Source organism: Drosophila novamexicana, unplaced genomic scaffold (assembly GCF_003285875.2).
Source record: "Drosophila novamexicana strain 15010-1031.04,08,12 unplaced genomic scaffold, DnovRS2.1 tig00000689-arrow-pilon, whole genome shotgun sequence".
Taxonomy (NCBI): domain Eukaryota; kingdom Metazoa; phylum Arthropoda; class Insecta; order Diptera; family Drosophilidae; genus Drosophila; species Drosophila novamexicana.
Genome location: NW_020824818.1, coordinates 1,736,024 through 1,753,596, shown reverse-complemented (window position 1 = coordinate 1,753,596; position 17,573 = coordinate 1,736,024). Strand labels below are relative to the sequence as shown.

General features: G+C 35.7%; 1 protein-coding gene across 1 annotated transcript in view; it reads right to left on the bottom strand.

Moving 5' to 3' along the window:
* LOC115762991 (potassium voltage-gated channel protein Shaw) overlaps window positions 1-17,573 on the bottom strand; it is an 89,797-nt gene that overhangs the window by 2,252 nt on the left and 69,972 nt on the right. Inside the window, exon 13 of the mRNA XM_030705377.1 lies at window positions 12,206-13,056. The gene's annotated coding sequence lies outside the window, so the exon portion shown is untranslated. The remainder of the gene's footprint in view (window positions 1-12,205; window positions 13,057-17,573) is intronic.

Here is a 17,573-nt window from a genome sequence, read left to right as displayed (position 1 = left end):
AAAAATAATGATGCAAAATATTACATCAGAAGTTAGTCTTGAGTGGTTTCTTTTTGGAAAATGATAACAATCAGAGGATTCAAAGAAAGAAAAGGACATATTAGGCAACATTTCTAACAATCCCTTATACATGCATATACTCTAAAAAGCAGCGTAATTTACATTGTGCAACGGAATTCATCTTTTTATAACCGTGTTGATGGGACCTTTTTTTCTCATATAATTTCTTAAGTTAAAATAAAATTAATTTAATTAAAACAAATTATATAAATATTAACGTAGACATAAAATGGCGATTTTTTACCAAACCAACCCCAAAATATAACTTTGTATAATTTGTAATATAATGATATTATATTCACATACACTAATTAAAAAAAGTGAATAAGCACTTGTTTGTCACTAGCTATGTCTGTTGTGTATGCATGACATACGCTTATATCGCACGCATATCACAAAGCCAACAGCATGTCCCATAAAGGGCTTCCGCACGCTCGCATATACAAATCCTGCAGAGAGCGAGTGTAAACCGTCATCCACTGGTGCATACATTAAAGTATCAATGGCTTACAATAACAGGAACAGGCAGTAGAGACACGTGCATGCATATTATATGCATATGTGGCTCACTCTTCTGGCACCGAAACACATTTTCAAATTGAAAACCAATGCGCGCGTATTTACGAGCTTAGCAACTGAAGCCGCCGAAACGGTTGACAGCCGCATTTAAAGTCGCCTTGTAAATACTTGAGCATCATAAATGGAAAACTTTTGCATAAATAATACGCGCACATGTGCATATGCATCGAATGAGTTCGGTAACCGAACAGACTTGAAATAAGTATATTCCAAAAACAGTACAAAATCTCAGAAAAAGCTACATAACAGCGAAAAATATATTAAAATCAGTGAGAAAATTTCATTTTCCAAGAAACATAGTCAAATATGAAAAATTAAGCGAATTAGCTTGGACTATATTGTAGAAGAATATATATTTTGTTGGTTCTTAAATATGATCGAAAATGGAAAGAAAAACTACGAAAGAAACGTTAGGAAGCAATAGCACAGCAATTTTACCAAACGGCTCAATGGACAGCCATATGCCATTATATTGCGTATACGCAGTGCAGGCCGGAAAACGTCATTGATAGGAGCAATTGGATTACGAGCATTCGAAACCATTTTCGCAGCCGTGGCAGCATAACAAATTGATAAATATCCCAATAGCTGCTTTATTTTTTTTATATTGTGTACAAGAGTGTGTGTGTTTTTTGGTGAGGGTGTTTTGTTGTGTGGCTTTTGTGGTTTTGTGCCGAGTGTTTGCGGTTTAATTTCTGGGGATTTGCACTGTTGCCGTAACTCGCAAAATAGTCTGTTAATACGCCCAAGCAAAGACGCACGAAAATTGTGGAAATGTATGTGTTTTCTCTAGTTGATGCCATTTCGAATTGCAATTGAAAAGCGTACGGATTAAAGAACTTTAACGCTGTTCGAAATCGTTCAAAGGTGATTATTTAGAGGAAAATATTTACATAATTAAGTACGTAAATGATATTTTACAAAAATTATTACGTTTATTGAAAGTAGAATACATATGAATTTTTAAGTCGGCAAATTATGGTTGCTTTAATTTCTATACTGCATTAAATCAATAAAAATTGTTAATTAATTAATAATGAATAAAAACAATAAATCAATAGCGCAGAGTTCAAATTCAGAATTTTTTTAAAAGTCATTTAGAAAAAAAGCATTTGGTAAATGGATGTGCATCTATACTACAGGTTCTATGGTTATGGAATGTACAAGTTTCGTTCGAATATCTTACTTTTAAATCTTTGAATACTTTTTTTAGATTGACTCAGACTTTTAAATTGTGTACCTATGTAATTTTTATAGGCAGTTTCCTTTTATCATGGCTCTTTGAAGGATTTTAGTTTTTTTTTATATAACTTGCATTGAAAGAAAAGAGACTATTGGTCGCCTTAAGGAAATCAGGATAAGCATTGATAGATGATTAGATATTATAGTTTATATTATAGATTCAATAGATTAGATGATTAGATAATAAGCCATAGATATGGTCCGCTGCGACCGTAAGTTACGATCTAACTGCCGTAGGCGCAAACTTCGAATTTGCCTTCTATTGTGCCCACTATTTGTATCTGACCAACCATCAGTGCAACCTTTAGCTGCACAAGGCAGTATCTCCAATGTTATCCTTAGGTTATGCTGTCATATATCTCAGAGTTAGCCACAGAGTTAGTTAAATCCTTTTCTTTAATACCAATCAACAATCACAATGCTGAATTTTATTTCTATGACTCAAGCTTTTTTTCATTTGAGGGATATATCTTGATATCACCGTATTTCAGCTTACCAAACTTGTTTCTATTGACTGTGTATTGCTGGCATTCCCAGGTGTAGATGTTGTCAATTAATATCAAATATGTCACGTCAGTTTGCGCCAGCCCAAAAGGGGAAATGATCTGACAGGATAACCAGCGCATGGCCACAACAACAACTATTTCCATTTAATGTTTTTCTTATGAGTCCATGCAGCGTATACTTAATCAGTGATACCACACACACACACACAAACGGGGCTGTCCACTTAGCCAATTGAGAGACAATTTTCGATTCAGTTAGGATCCAATGCATTTAACCCACTAATAGAATGGCACCTCACGCAACGCCCCCTCAATTCAATCAACCAACACGGCATTTGGGGGGCTCTGTATGTATATGTGTGTGCGTGTGTGTGTGTGTGTGTGTGTGTGTGTGTGTGTGTGTGTCTTGGGCCGGCGCGTTGATGTGTCTATTTAATATGCAGTGCCAAACACAAATTAAAACTCGGCTCCATACACACACACACACACACCAACACGTAATAACAACGTGCCAACAACTAACTGTTATTGTGTTTGTGTGTTTTCCGTTATTAGATTTCCCGTTGCTGACAAACTTCACTTGACGCCTGCGGCAGAAGTTACCACTGTGAATCTGAGTGTGTACTTGTGTGTTTTCTCTATAGACCTTCCTTGTATAGCTATGTGTTAGGGAAATTAAATCCATGACAAATTGGAAAAGGCTTTAGTCCAAACATTGTCTGCAGAGTGGCTATCGGCTTGAACCAGTGTCACGTGCTAACTCTGATTTCGATCGAATCATAGTGTTGGAACTTCAAAATACATGACATAACAACATAATTTTTATAAGAAATGTCTGGCTTTAAGCTTTGGTTCGGCTGATTAAGTATAGATTAAGCTAATATGGTTCATCAACAAAAATAAATTGTTGCGTGACATTATCAAATTTGAGACAGTTAACTACAAAACAACACGTTTCATGCATCTCGTATTCAAGTTAACCCAAGTTAGCCGCCCGCTGAAGTAAGAAATGTATGTACTCTAAGATTTCTCAGATGTCTATTAATACTCCCCGCAAGGTGAACGCCTACACTTACAAATAAATGCTAGGCTTCAATTAGTTACCCAAAGTAAATACCCAATAAGCTCGAGTGCCAAACAGAAATAATTTTCAATTTCTTTCATGAAAGAATAAAGTAGAAAAACATAATAATTCTTTCAATTGATTTTCATATTTTTTTATTCCTTTCATTTCTTTCATTGTGTGCATGCCGCTTGTGCTGACTTTCAATTTGGTACATGAAACGCCACATCAAATTACGATCCAGGGACCAATGCTGCCAAAGCCTCTTTGACCCTCCAGTAGGTGTGTGTGCGTGTGCGGGTGTGTGTGTGGGTGCGTGTGCGGTTGTGTGTGCGGGTGTAACTGCGGCCTGTTAGTAAATTGGCCACTCGAAATGGTTTCGCCTATGAGACTTCTCAGCGCTGCCAATTCAGCTAATTTAAGGCTAAATTTAGCCATTTTTGAGGTTGTCAAACGGAAACTGTTAATTTAGGTACCAGCCACATTAAAATATTTTTTTGAAATTAGTTTCATTTAGCTGTTTTGTAATTTGGGTATTTTAGCTATATGGTTAATTTAGCAATTTTTAATTGTTTTGGACATTTAACTATTTTGAGCATTTTCTTTAGCTTCTTTTTTGCACCAAGAATCAGCAGAACTTGCACTTCCACATAGGCACTGGGCTTGGCTGTCTATCAGCTAATAGCCAAGTAGCTGGTGAATATGTATGCTAAAGGCCTTTCGGCAGCTTTTCGAATGGCATCAGAGTCGACAACTAGCATTTGACTTTAGCATATATTAACTTAGCAACAGCCTTTTTGGTACGCAATTTAAAAAAAAAAAACTGCCCGAATAGCACCTACGTGGGGCTGTTTGTGTCTGTGCACACCTGACACCTGACAGCTTTGTTTAGCTCACGCATTTTGTATGTGCCCTGAATTTGAAATGAGCTTCCGTTCTGTGAAAATTATTCACAGACACATACGCACATACACACACATTTTACTGACACATGAAAATCTTTAAAGTCCCTCTGATCGCCAACTTTTCCACTGAAATGTTATTCGTCCCAGTGGTCTTAAATATGGCTGCTTAATGTACTCAATAAAATATTTTAATATGCTCTTGTCTGAATAAAAAAATTAAAATAAAAAATATTTTTACTTTGCCACAGAGCAATGACAAGTTAAATAAAGCAAAAAGCTTTACGCACACCCACAGACGCATCACACACACATACACACCTGCACAATAATTTTTGTATTTTTGTATTTGTGGACTGCGCACTTCAATTGGCTGTCCAATTGAGTTTGCTTTGCCTTTAAGGCTCTTTTTAATACCCTTACGTATGGTACTTTCATATTTTCATCGAAAATAAAATAAGTTTACCATATACGAATTTACATTGTTAACTAAATAAATTTCTGAGCAATATAAAATATAAAGCAAATAGTTCAGTAAAAATTATGTTTTCCAGGTTTTAAAGTGTAATAAATATCTTTAAAATTCAAAATGTAATGTATTTATTTAAGATACTGTGTAAAAATACTCTGTAAGAGTATTACATCTTCGCCATTTTGAAGAATATACTTTCTGCTTTTCTTTAATTAAATTTGTATTTCCCTTACCATGCCTTCATTTCATGCTTTGGATATTTTTATGGCAGACTCTGCAAAGTGTTTGGTACAGGGTATACTTAAAGTCCTTAATGCTGCTTTACAAAGAACCTGGCTGTTTATTCTGAATGCTCAGCTCCTACTACCTTGAGGCGCTTTTAATTTAATTAGCTGTCTAATTTGAATTGTTGCGCAAGGTGAAAAGTTTTCCATTGGAATAAAGCAATAATGTATTTTCGATATTTTAAAGGCCTGAGGACTGTAGCCATAATAAAGTTTTTTTGATTTAAAGTTGAAATATAATTATTTTAAAATGTATTCAAGTTACCTTTTCACCCTTACCCTATCTTTAATGAATTGTTATGGGCTTTCTGAGAAGTCTTAAGTTTACAGTTTCTGATAACTGTCAAATTTATAACGCCCTTGTTTTATTTAAGCCCAGTTTTAAATACGGCCATTAATTAAATTAAATTATTGCCACTCACGCCAGTTTGTAATTTAATGACTGTGATTAATTTCAGTTAGATACTTATTTCTTTAGATTTCACAAAATAGGCACACAGCAAAAAAAGTTTCAACAAGTTTGTCAATATCCTAAGATTCTTGGGAAGATTTCGAATTCGCCCGCGAAATAATTTGCAACAAATGAAAGCAACTCGAGCGCATCGGTATAATCGACCGGGGAACAAAGTGCTCAACAAATCGTTGAGTTGAAACAAATCACGATACAATTTAATGAGCCCATTTCAAGAGGCATTTTAAATGCCAGGAATATGAAATGAATTTCGCTCGACAATAGACGAATAAACGGGGGAAATTTTGGTGGCCATTTGCTACGAATTTCAGCAGGATGAGTGCGTGAAAAACATAAACAACACGACACGATATGAAGAAGTTGATCTAATTATCAGTACCCCCTCTGGGCGTGGCAAAAAACTATTATATATTAACTATGCAGGAGTATATATTCCAAATATAAAGTCTCAATAAACCCTATGAAAACTATTCATGAAATTAATAATAATAATTATAATAATAATAATAATAATAATAATAATAATAATAATAATAATATTAATAATAATAATAATAATATTAATAATAATAATAATAATAATAATAATAATAATAATAATAATAATAATAATAATAATAATAATAATAATAATAATAATAATAACATTAATAATGTCTGAGTAAATTTGTATTTAATTGTTGAATGCACGCAAGATCAGGCACGAAAGAAAACAGGAAATCAGGCGCCCATCTCTAATTGTGTGCTCTAATTGGTCGTGCGGGTAGCTCAGCCACTTGACAGTTTGCGCTCCACAAGCAGCGCAGCCGTCTCCTGTTGTTTCTGTTGCTGTTGTTGTTATTAATTTGCTTTTGGAAGTTTTCGTGCATACTCCAGCCTTAAGCTATAATAACGAAGTAGTGTGGGTTGAGCAGGGAGGGTGGAGGTGTAGCTATGAGGTACGCCCCCCACGCGCATTGCCTGAAACGTAGTTGCTAAGCGTATCTAATGTCCACCCACAAACAAATCCTGTGTTCAGTTCAGGTTCCGGTACGCTCGAAATCTTAACGCCGGCTTGCACGCCTAAAGCATAAGCTACAGTTCCGACCATCTCTTTGGGTTATTTGTTGGCTTTCGAGGTTGACTCATTGACTTTGTATGTTCCGGGGCTTTGGCTTCCGTTGCGCAGACAAACAATTTATTTATGAGCAGGAAGTAGGCTGCATTGTCAATGATTTCATATCAGTTTTGGGCGGTAGGTCATATATATTGATCTAAATAAGTTTTGGGAGATAGTTGTGTGCTCAGCAGACTTAAGTTTGAAAATAAGAAAGATGTGTTGAGATGTGGATGTTGTAATTCCCATGACATGTGCAATTTGTCTGTTTATATATTTCTTTGAAATTGAAGACCTAATCACAAAAAAACCTTGTCAACTGCCAGACCTGAGATTATCATTCACATTATGCTCCTTAGCTGATTTTTATTTTAATAACCTACAATATTATTTAGCATCCCTCACTAAATGAAAATTAATACAAATTATTCGAACAAAGCTGCGTCTTTATTAAGACGAATTTTAGCAAAAATAAAAAAAAAAGTGAGTTTAATTATGAACATTAATACAATTCCACGAATCATAAATATTCATTTTCATACTATGTCACACACTTGCATGCAGTAAATCAATATCAATTTGACAGGAAATATGCAAAATAACAATAACAAAATAAATGGCAGCATTGCAAAATGTTGACAGAGAAGCGAAAACAAACAGAAAAACAAAAGTGTTTTTTTTATGTAACCTACTAAGTATAAAGAGCATTAATATTCCTTTGTATTAATTACAGAACCTATTATTATCAATTTCATCTTCACGCTCTTGGTAAAAATTAAAAAATGTAATTATAAATTCTTAAATATGGCACTGATTGACCGAACATAGGGGCATATTTAAATTTATAAAAATAAATGTAAGTTTTAACTGTCAGCTTAAGAATCTTGATCTACTTCCTGACATACTTTAAATATAGTTTCATCTAATCAATTTTTAATATTTAAACATTTACAATGAAATATTATAGCTGGGTTTAAGCAGCTGCTTGTACACTTAGTTGAGCAGGTTCTTTAAATACATTAAAAAGTATTTAATAAAATGTTGGCAATAATTCATTTTAAAATCCCTCAACTAAACACAATATTTATTGAAAAACTTTCTGATGCGGCCCAAAGAAGAAGAAGAAGCACGCTTGAAATTCAAAACATATTCATGAAAGTGAAATGTAAAGCCAACATGCTTATTCGAAACCCATAAATTAGTGAGTTATTCAAATTAGCTGACAATTGTTGCTGCCAAAGAAAGGCGAAAAGCGAACAAAAAGCCATAAGAAACAACAAAAAGCGTTGAGAAAGCAGTCAAAAAACTGTTCAATTTATGGCGCAAAATGATGGCCTGCTTGTGTGTGTGTGTGCTGTGCAAATCTTTACTCACACGCGCAAATTGCCACACATAATTATGTAAACGAGTTTTGAAGAGACGAGAGGCAAAGAGGGTAAAGGGTAGCGGGCGAACGAGCACATTTTAATTACCAGGAAAATGTAAATTAACCGAACCACCTAAGACAACAGAACAGACAACTGGGAAAACGCACAGCAGCAGCAGCATCCCACCACCAGCAAAACAAAGTCATGAAGCTCACGCTGTATGTATGCATATCTGTATGTTCTGTATATATGTGTGTGTGTGTGCGTATGCGTGAGCCTGCACAGCTGAAAAGTATGCTACAGTAAAGTTTGAACGCGCTGCCTGCTCCTCGATGATAACTTTTTCAGTTGCCAGTTGGCACAGAATGACACAAACGTTATGATAACAAACATGAAAATGGTAGTTGGGGTGCGGGAAAGAGATACCTCGATATACCCTGCAACTAAATTATATGTTAGCGAAGATATGAATGTTAGCAAAATATATATCTTACTATAATTTTTCAATCTTACACTTTTTCCATGCTCATTTCAGATAAATATTCAAAAATATATTTGAAAAATATTTTATGCTAGTTGTCCGATCGAAAGTTTAGAATTGTATGCAACCGATTTACCACAGTTACGGGAGGAATTTCCAAAAACACTAAAACTAAAACTAAATAAAGTATTTGAATCCGAAACTTCACCCAAAAGGAGTGGTTTTCCGCGAATTTTCAGCACTTACAGGTGGAATAGAGGTATATGTATATATAGGCATATGTATATACAGAAATAAATACAGAAATGTATACATATAACCTTTTAAGTTTGCATCTCCCAAGTAGAATAAATATGAAATTTAAAGTCTATTTAACGATGGATAGGCACGAGTTGCTTCCGGCGCGCCAGCTAAGCAGCTTTAAAACGCCGCCTGCTTCCTGTCAGCGATGGTGATAATTACACCACACACTCACACACCTCCGCACTGCCTGCCAATGACAGCTGCTGATGTGTGCGTGTGTATGCCAGTACATATATATGCACACATGATGAAAAGTTGGGTCCAACAACGGACAGAGATTGGGGTTTTGTTGATAGGCGGCTGCCTTTTTACGGCTCATTTGAACCTTTACAGTTTTCAATGCGTGACACTTTCCGGCTTTTGATTAATTTTAATTGTGTGACATTTAATTAATTCATGCAGCATGAAAGATTATCACAGCACTAACTAATTACATAATCGTTAGCTAAAAAATTATAAAAGCCTCACCAAATCTATACGAGCTTCTCTTTTAAGCGAACCCTTGTGTTTGCACCAGTAATTTAAGCTTTCACATGTTGTTTTAAGCTTCGAAGGATTAATCTCTACCCTGCAAAAAAACAAAAACAAAAAAAAACAAACACGCGCAGCGCAGTGCAAGCAACTACTGAATAATTTAATTCAATTAAAAGCCAGCGGCGATAAACAAGTTAAAATGCTTCACATGCGAGTGCTCGACTAGTTAATACCTAACATTGAAGTTCTGGTACAAACATGCAAGCTTACATTTATATTATCAATTAAAAGGCATCGCCAGATGGCGATACTTTAGAAGTAAATCAGTTCAGTCAACTTCCAATGGGAGACGGTGCCAATAGTTCAGCAGAAAGATTTGCATAAGATTAAACTTAATAAATGTTGTTGTTAATAGTAATAGAAAGGGCACAAAGCGACATTCCTTTTGTTGGTCGTTAAATAAAATGTATGCAGTTCAATTCTCGCCCCAATTGCATGTACATAATATTGGTGTGGATCAAAAATATATAGAGAAGGTCTCTCTATGTCGTTAGTGTTTTATCCTGCATGTCACAAATAGCTGCAATATCTGAAGCCCTATTTGAAGTAATTTAGTTACTTTAGGGTATTTCGAAAAAAGAAACCATTAAGAATCGTAGAACTATTTAAGCAATTAAATAATTGAAATGTAAACGATAAAAGCCATTAAATCAATTTAGCAACTCTGCAGTAGAAGCCACACCAACACCAAATAAAATCCACAAAAAAAAATGGTAGTTTACCTCTTATCTGGGTGAAATTGCAAATATATGCAAAATACTTGATAAAATTCCACAGAGGGAGAGAAGAAAGTGCATTAAACTTTAACGACAGTGAAGAGCAGGAGTTCCAAGCGGCATAAAAGATGTGCACAAAGAACTTGTTACGGTGCAATTAACTGCCAAAAGAAAAAGTGCTGGCATATCAAATAAGCGAAATAAACAAATTAGCATTTAAGCGGCAACTTGTGAGCTAACTAAGAAAACTACAACAAATACAAAATAAATAAATAAAGGAATAAAATCAAAAATTGTTTTCAATGGGAGTTGAATAAACTACGAAGGTCGAAACAAAGCGTAATCAAGGGCCATATTATAAAGTCAGCAACACCTAAGGATGCCCACAACAGCGAACACTTTGCCTAATGTCACAGGCCAAATTGGTTGGCACTCAAAAGCAGCTGCACGAACATCCTGTGCATCCTGTGGAAGCTAAACAACATAACAATAACCATTCTCGCCTGACAGTCCCTGCTGTTCTACCACTCTAACCCCACGAACCAACGCATAGACAATTCCCAACACACCCACACACCCACACACACACACACAGATAGAGAGAGTATTGTGTGCCACTGCGTTGCCCATTCGAGTGTGTAAAGAGCAAAGGCAACGCCAGAAGCGGCTATCTAAAATTTGTTCAACTGTCAACTTTGCAACATAAAAGAATTCGGTGTGGAGTTGGTTACTTGTATATTTATAGGAGTCTACGTATATCCTGATTGTAAGTGTGTCTGATTTGTTCATGTGACAGGCAGCGTATGGATATCAAGAGTGGCAACAATAAAACAGAGTGCATTTAAATTTAGTATCAACAACCAAGAGATGGACTTCTTAACTAGATATTTACATGTATTCTTCTTCAAGAGTTTGAGACTTTTTGCCCGTTTCAATAGGTTGATAAAACTAAAACCTTGCACTCAAGATAACTTTGAAATTTTCTTTAAGTACTTCAACTAATATATCTACAATATATTTAGATACACTTTAACTTTTCTTGAATATTTTCATTTTTCTGTTAAATATATATTCTTTTTATAAATTATCCTTTGCTGAGCTAATTAAGTAATTTGCCCTTTAAGCATTAAAGGAAGTTAAAATGAAATATTATTTTTTAAAAGACGATTTAATTTTAGGGTATCTCATGGGCGGCTGTGTTATCGCTAGTTTGCCTTTCTTATAACCACGTATCCAGGCAATACACCAAAAAAAACAAAAATCAATAGATAACAGGTGGCACAGGAGTCACAGGAAGTCTCCGACTCCTGCCACTGAAATCGTCAACGGCAAAAAGCAACGAGCGTAACAACAACAACAATAGCAACAACAACAACAGCAACAATAATGTCAACGGAAATAAAATTGTTATAAAAACAACATAAAAATATTCAATATTTTTGCATTTTATGTGTATGTGCATATATAAAGGTCTATATATGTATATATATGTATATAAGCATGGGGCGTGGCTTGTGTGTTGACATTAAGTAAAAAGCGCCATTAGCTATAAAAATACTTAATATGGAAATATGGCAAATGCGCAGTGCTTTGGGGTATTTACGTAAGCAAACGACTGAGAAAAGCAACTAAAGAAACTGTCGCAAAACTTGCCGCGTTTCCTGCTGTAAAACTGAAGCAGGGTCAGTGGCAGCAGGCGGCAGACAGACAATCGTTACCGGCTCATACATTTGCACCTGCCACAGCAGTCGCAGAGTTGCGCATACACGTGCGTATACGTAATATTTGCTGTCAGAGAATTTTAACAACTTGATTGAGAATTTTTCTGGCCAATCCGCAAACTGTCAACTGAAATAGTAATTAACTATAGAGATTTTACGCTGACAACTCAAACAATTTAAATTGTATATAATTAAAATAAACCCTCACGGAACAGCAGCATTATTATAATATCAAAATGAGTTCTATATTCCCTTAATTATCATCTAGATAATTTGATTATCCTGTTGCTAAGATCGATAATATATATGTATGCATATAAATTTTTCTATTTGAATGTGTTAGATATTTCGCAACAAAAAACGCTGCTTAGGTTAAAAATAAGAAGTTTAATTATAAAATGTCTTACCCAGGAGTGCGGCGAATAAAAGGGATATCTCTTTGCCTGTGCCAGGAGCCGCCGCGATAATGAACCAACAAACTTGTCAATTCGCATTAGATGTTCGCATTAGGTTTACTTAGGACCAATCCAGATGCCGGCCTCATTGTCTTTAAGCCAACCCAAATTGGCAGTCGGTAGCTACTACTTCACTTGGCTCTGTCTGAATGGCTGCATTTGCCTCACGTCAAGGACAATTACTTAGGCGTCAATGGGGATTATCAGTAAAAATGTGCGGGCGCAGGATGAATTGCTGCAGACCAGGCACATGGGGGCGAGTGTGGGGGTGTTGTATACATAAGTGCATGGCTGAAATGCCACGAAACTAATTTAAATATTAAATAAATGTATTTATGCAAATGCGTCGTCTGACGCTCTGAGCATACAAAATTGCTCAATTGCCTTCAATTGCGCACACTTAGCGCCAGTCCGCAGTGAAACATCTACGGATCTGCGGGTAGTGGGCACTCTCTATGCCACATCTATTTGGTGGCTCTACGCTCCCCAGTGCCACAAACAGTTCCAATTAAACTTTTCGCGTTGCTTTTAATAACTTCAAATTGTTTAAGGCCTTCGAATTGAATTTCAAGCGCTTTGCTGTTGATGTAGGTTCCAATTCAAATGCTGCAGATGCTTCGCCTGGCCCGGCACTATATGTTCTATAAGCAGTGCAGAGCTTTCTGGGCTCAGATTCTCCAATGAAATTCATTTGACTTGGCACTCTCGGCATTGTGTGGTGAGAATGCGCAGACTGGTCCAGAGAATCTGGCATGTGGCCGTCTGATAAATTACACTGAGAAAAAGCATGTTGCAAGTTAGACCTGTAAGTAAAAAAAATAAAAATTATTATAAATAAATCTCACAACTTAAGACTAAGCTTACAGAAAATTATACTGATTAATACAATTTAGTTATTGAAAATTATAGGCCAATTTGAGGGCTTAAAATAAAAATATTCTAAGCACAAAGAAATATTGTTTATATTGGGCTACAACTGAGATTATATATCGTAGTTTTTAGCCAAAGGATATAAAATGTTGTAGAATAAGTACAGATTATTACATGTGCTTAAATTATGTGTTATGATTAAATTTAGGCCAGAAATTTCTCTTTTAATATACCTTCAACCGAACCCAATAGCGGATAAGTTCCACAAATAACAGTCAAGCCTTAACGGAGATTAAATTTTTCTTTCTTCAAGCATAACACAGTTTTTTAAATATTTTTAAAATAGTTTTGTAATTATTGACAACCTAACTAATTCCGATAAATAAAATTTCGTGGACAGAATAAAAGGTGGATTACAAATAAGTTAATTAACTATAATATAAGTGAACATATTTGTTGTGGATTGTTTGAATATTTAATATTAAACGTTTAAATTACCCATTTAAACTGTAATTAACTGAGATCAACATTTGAACTCTAATTTTACACATCAATTGCAATCCAGTTTGCTGCAGGGCAACATAAACTAAGCATCCTTTGAGCATCTTTTCTACCCATAATGCCACGCGCATGAATAGAGACTCGGCAATTACTTAACTAATCAGAACTAAACACATTTAGCTGTGGCACAAACGATGCAGTAATTGCCACATCTGCCACTGGAGGGCAATGCCATGTGCCACATCATCTGGAGCGTAGAGCGAACAGCAGGACATGCAGTCAGCTCGAAACGAAACCTATCATAATGAGAGCAAGCAAATTTCATAGCTGACCAATGCACAAAGCGTAGTCAGAGCCAGAGACTGAGTCCGGCAAAGTCCAACAAATAATCAAGTGCCTGAGCGTAGCATAGAAGACCACATAGTCGGGCGACTTTAGTGCAACTTATAAAACCATTAAAAATGACAGCAATTGCATTAGAGCCAACAGTTTAGAGCACACGTGTGTTGGCGATGAAGCATCCTGTGGCCATTGTTGCATCCACACACACATACACTCAGACATACACACAGACAGACAACCGCAAGCTAAGCACCTGGCCGCGTGCCACACATGTATGTATATATATCTATATATATATATGGACTCATGCATCTGTATCTGTGTAACTGTAACATGATGCGCCTTGTTATCCCAGGCATTAAACTGTTTGAGCACGCACATACACCCATGCACACGCACACAAAAGCATAGCCTGAAGCAATGAGCCAGCCTATTCAGTAGATAACAATGACAAGAACGTCAACAGGGGATCAGATACTTAAATACACACAACCATTAGCTGCCATTGACGACGCACAAATAGCCAAGCCAAGTGCAAGGTTTAATATTTTATAGACCATTAGCTGTCGGAAAATTCTTAATCCCTTTAAGAGCCACTTCAATAAAGATATAAGTTCTTCAGCTAAGCGAAAATATTCCGTCTACCGTTCTAGTATATATTCGTGCACTCCTAAATCAAATTAAAAAGCATATGCCAGAAATGTGCAGGTTGGCCATCGTTTAAATCGAATCCAGAATATATAGAAATTGAATTGTGACAAACTGGAAAATAAATAAGTACCTTAAAGTTGGAAGCTGCCGAATGTGAGATACTCTTTTACAAAATTTCAAAAATATGGAGGGAAAATATTTTATAGCTTTAAAAACATTTGCTAACTAACAATATAATAAAGTTTTTGTGTGGCTAAAATTTAAACGCGTTGTCTAATAAACAACATCGCTTAAACTCGTAAACAAACCAAAGAGTATACTTTTCCTTACATTGGGAAGTGAGGTACGAAAATGAAATAAATTTATTATCAGAGTTAGTAAAGGATAATACACTTATGCGTTGGCAATGCGAATACATCCATACATCTGCTGTGAAATATATGTAATATAAATAACTGCAGAAGGCAACTCAACTTGCGGAATGGCTCTAACAGCTCGCATATTAACTGGAAAGTGCCCGATTTCTGCTTCAGAGAACTTGTGCTCGGTCGTTTGACAAGAGGTGTGTTCACAGTTGAAAATTGTTCGGGCATGAAATATTTTATTACCCCTATAAATCTTATTTATGTATGTTGCCAAAAAGAAGAAAAAAAACTAACAACTAAAAGGAATGAACTTTCATAAAACGCCTTGGCTTAGATACCCTAGAAGAAATATGCGTTAATTGAACATTTATTTAAACTCATTTCATAATATTATATTTAGTCGACTTTATCTACACAGCATTTTATCGTTGCTTTCAGCTAATTTTCTGAAATATTTAAAAATTTTATTTTTAAGAAAGATTGGAGTTATTTATACGGTGTGTAGAAATTTTATGAATTTATTTAATTATGAGCATCAAGTAAAAACTAAGATTTTAAGTAGAAACAAAGAGATTAATCAAATAACCGGATCGGTTCAGCTAATCGTTCTGATCGGAAATATATCCTTAAAAAGCTAACAAATTTTGTGAACAAAAGCCAAATTCCTTTAAACTGAAAAGGCAGCATTACAAAGCGCAAAGTCGAAATCTAACGCCCCTTTAAAAAGACATTTAGCCTGGCGTCAAAAGGGGTAAGAGATATCGAGAGGTGCCGAGTTATTGGCACAATGACTTAGTTTGTGTTTTTATTGGCAAAAATCAAACCAAGAAATTCGATTTAACCTAATCGAATCTTTGGCACCGTGGAGCGTAATTTAATTCAAGCAGCTAGACACTTTTGTCAATATGTCGCCTCTTCCAGACAAGCACAAGAATAACAACAACAACAAAAACGAAAAATAAATAAAAATACAAGAAAACAAGAATAAGAACAGGAGCAAAGCTAACGCCAAAGTAACGACAAACGACAGCAAAAGAGAAAACAATGCTAAATTGAAAGGTAAATGTGAAAATCGTGTTTTAAATGTTTGGATGTCAGGCGCAGCCAAACCAGGGACAAACAGCTGAAATCTGGAGGCTGAGCAACGCTCTCAACTGGGGCCCGAGGACTACAATACGGGCAAGTGGAGAGGGGGCCTAGGACTGGAGGGGTAGCTTTTAAGACTAGCAACTGGCTGGCACTTTGGCATTTATCAAGTCTGTGCAGCTGACAACTATTAAAATTTTGTTGGCCCAGCTAATTGAAATGTTTGCGCCGGGCAACGTGGCGAATGCGCAATCGGAAAATGTCCCGGCTGCCAAAAGAGCGACAGAAAGAGAGCGCGCGATTTCTCCAACTATTCTTCTTTGCACATATGTGCACAACTCATTAACCGCATTTAAGTACATGGCTGAAAAATCCTATATGAGCAAGAACTCGCCGCGGTGACTCGAATATGTAATACTCTATAATAATAATAATAATAATAATAATAATAATAATAATAATAATAATAATAATAACAATAATAATAATAAGAAAATAATAATAAAGAAGTATTTACATGATTCAATAAACTTAATAGACTTCTGTTATTTATTCCTCTTTTCCTCTTAAAAGTCAACCGCTGGCTAATGGGTAATTGTTTTATAATTACCCAATAGCCAGCGGTTGACTTTTAAATTTTCTGAACTCATACGCTAGATTAACTTTGCATAGATGCGGTAGTTATTTTACCAAATCTGTAACTGAACTGTGCCCAATGATTTTTTAAAGCCTTTTCTCTTTACCGTTCACTCTGCTATCAAAGCCAATGTTTGGAGCAGTTGCAATTGTTACACAAATTTGGTGCTCATGAGTGTGAAAATGTGTTTAAATGCAAATTTTCCCCATGCAACACACCCGTCCCATTCTCAACCCTTGGCCAGTGCAGTGCCCCTGCACACCCGTTGCGGTACTGCACACGCCCATAAATTATGCATGGCTTTTGGGACCTGGGTGTCATCATCGGCATCATCATCATTGTTCGGCTTGTGGCTGACCGTCGCTCTTTATCTTTGTTTGGGTAGAAGAGGAGGCAGGTGCCGTGGAATGCTTTGTTGATGTTGGGTGCTGCTGGCGAAGTGTTTGTTATTGTTTTTCTAATAGCTGAAAGCGTTGACTTTGTTTATGTAGGGGCCCTGCCATTATAATATGCAGCACACACAAACGGATAAAAACGAGATGCCAAGCATTGTTGCAACTGCGGATGCGACAGCTGTCACGACGTGCATTTCCATGTCAAAACATGACACAGCCTTTAGCGGAAAGGTAGTCCAAACGAAAAATAGTGTCAAACATGGAAATACATTCGAAATTTCGCTTGTCGCGTGTCAAAATACAACTCGATTAATAAATGTATTTGTATTAACCACTCCTTTAATTATTATTAACTAACCTGTAATTTTATGTTATATATTAATGATGATTCACATTATATTTGTTAAAATTTGATAATAAAAAAATTAAATAAAAAGTGTGTAAACAAATCAACCTAGGAAATCAATTTTACT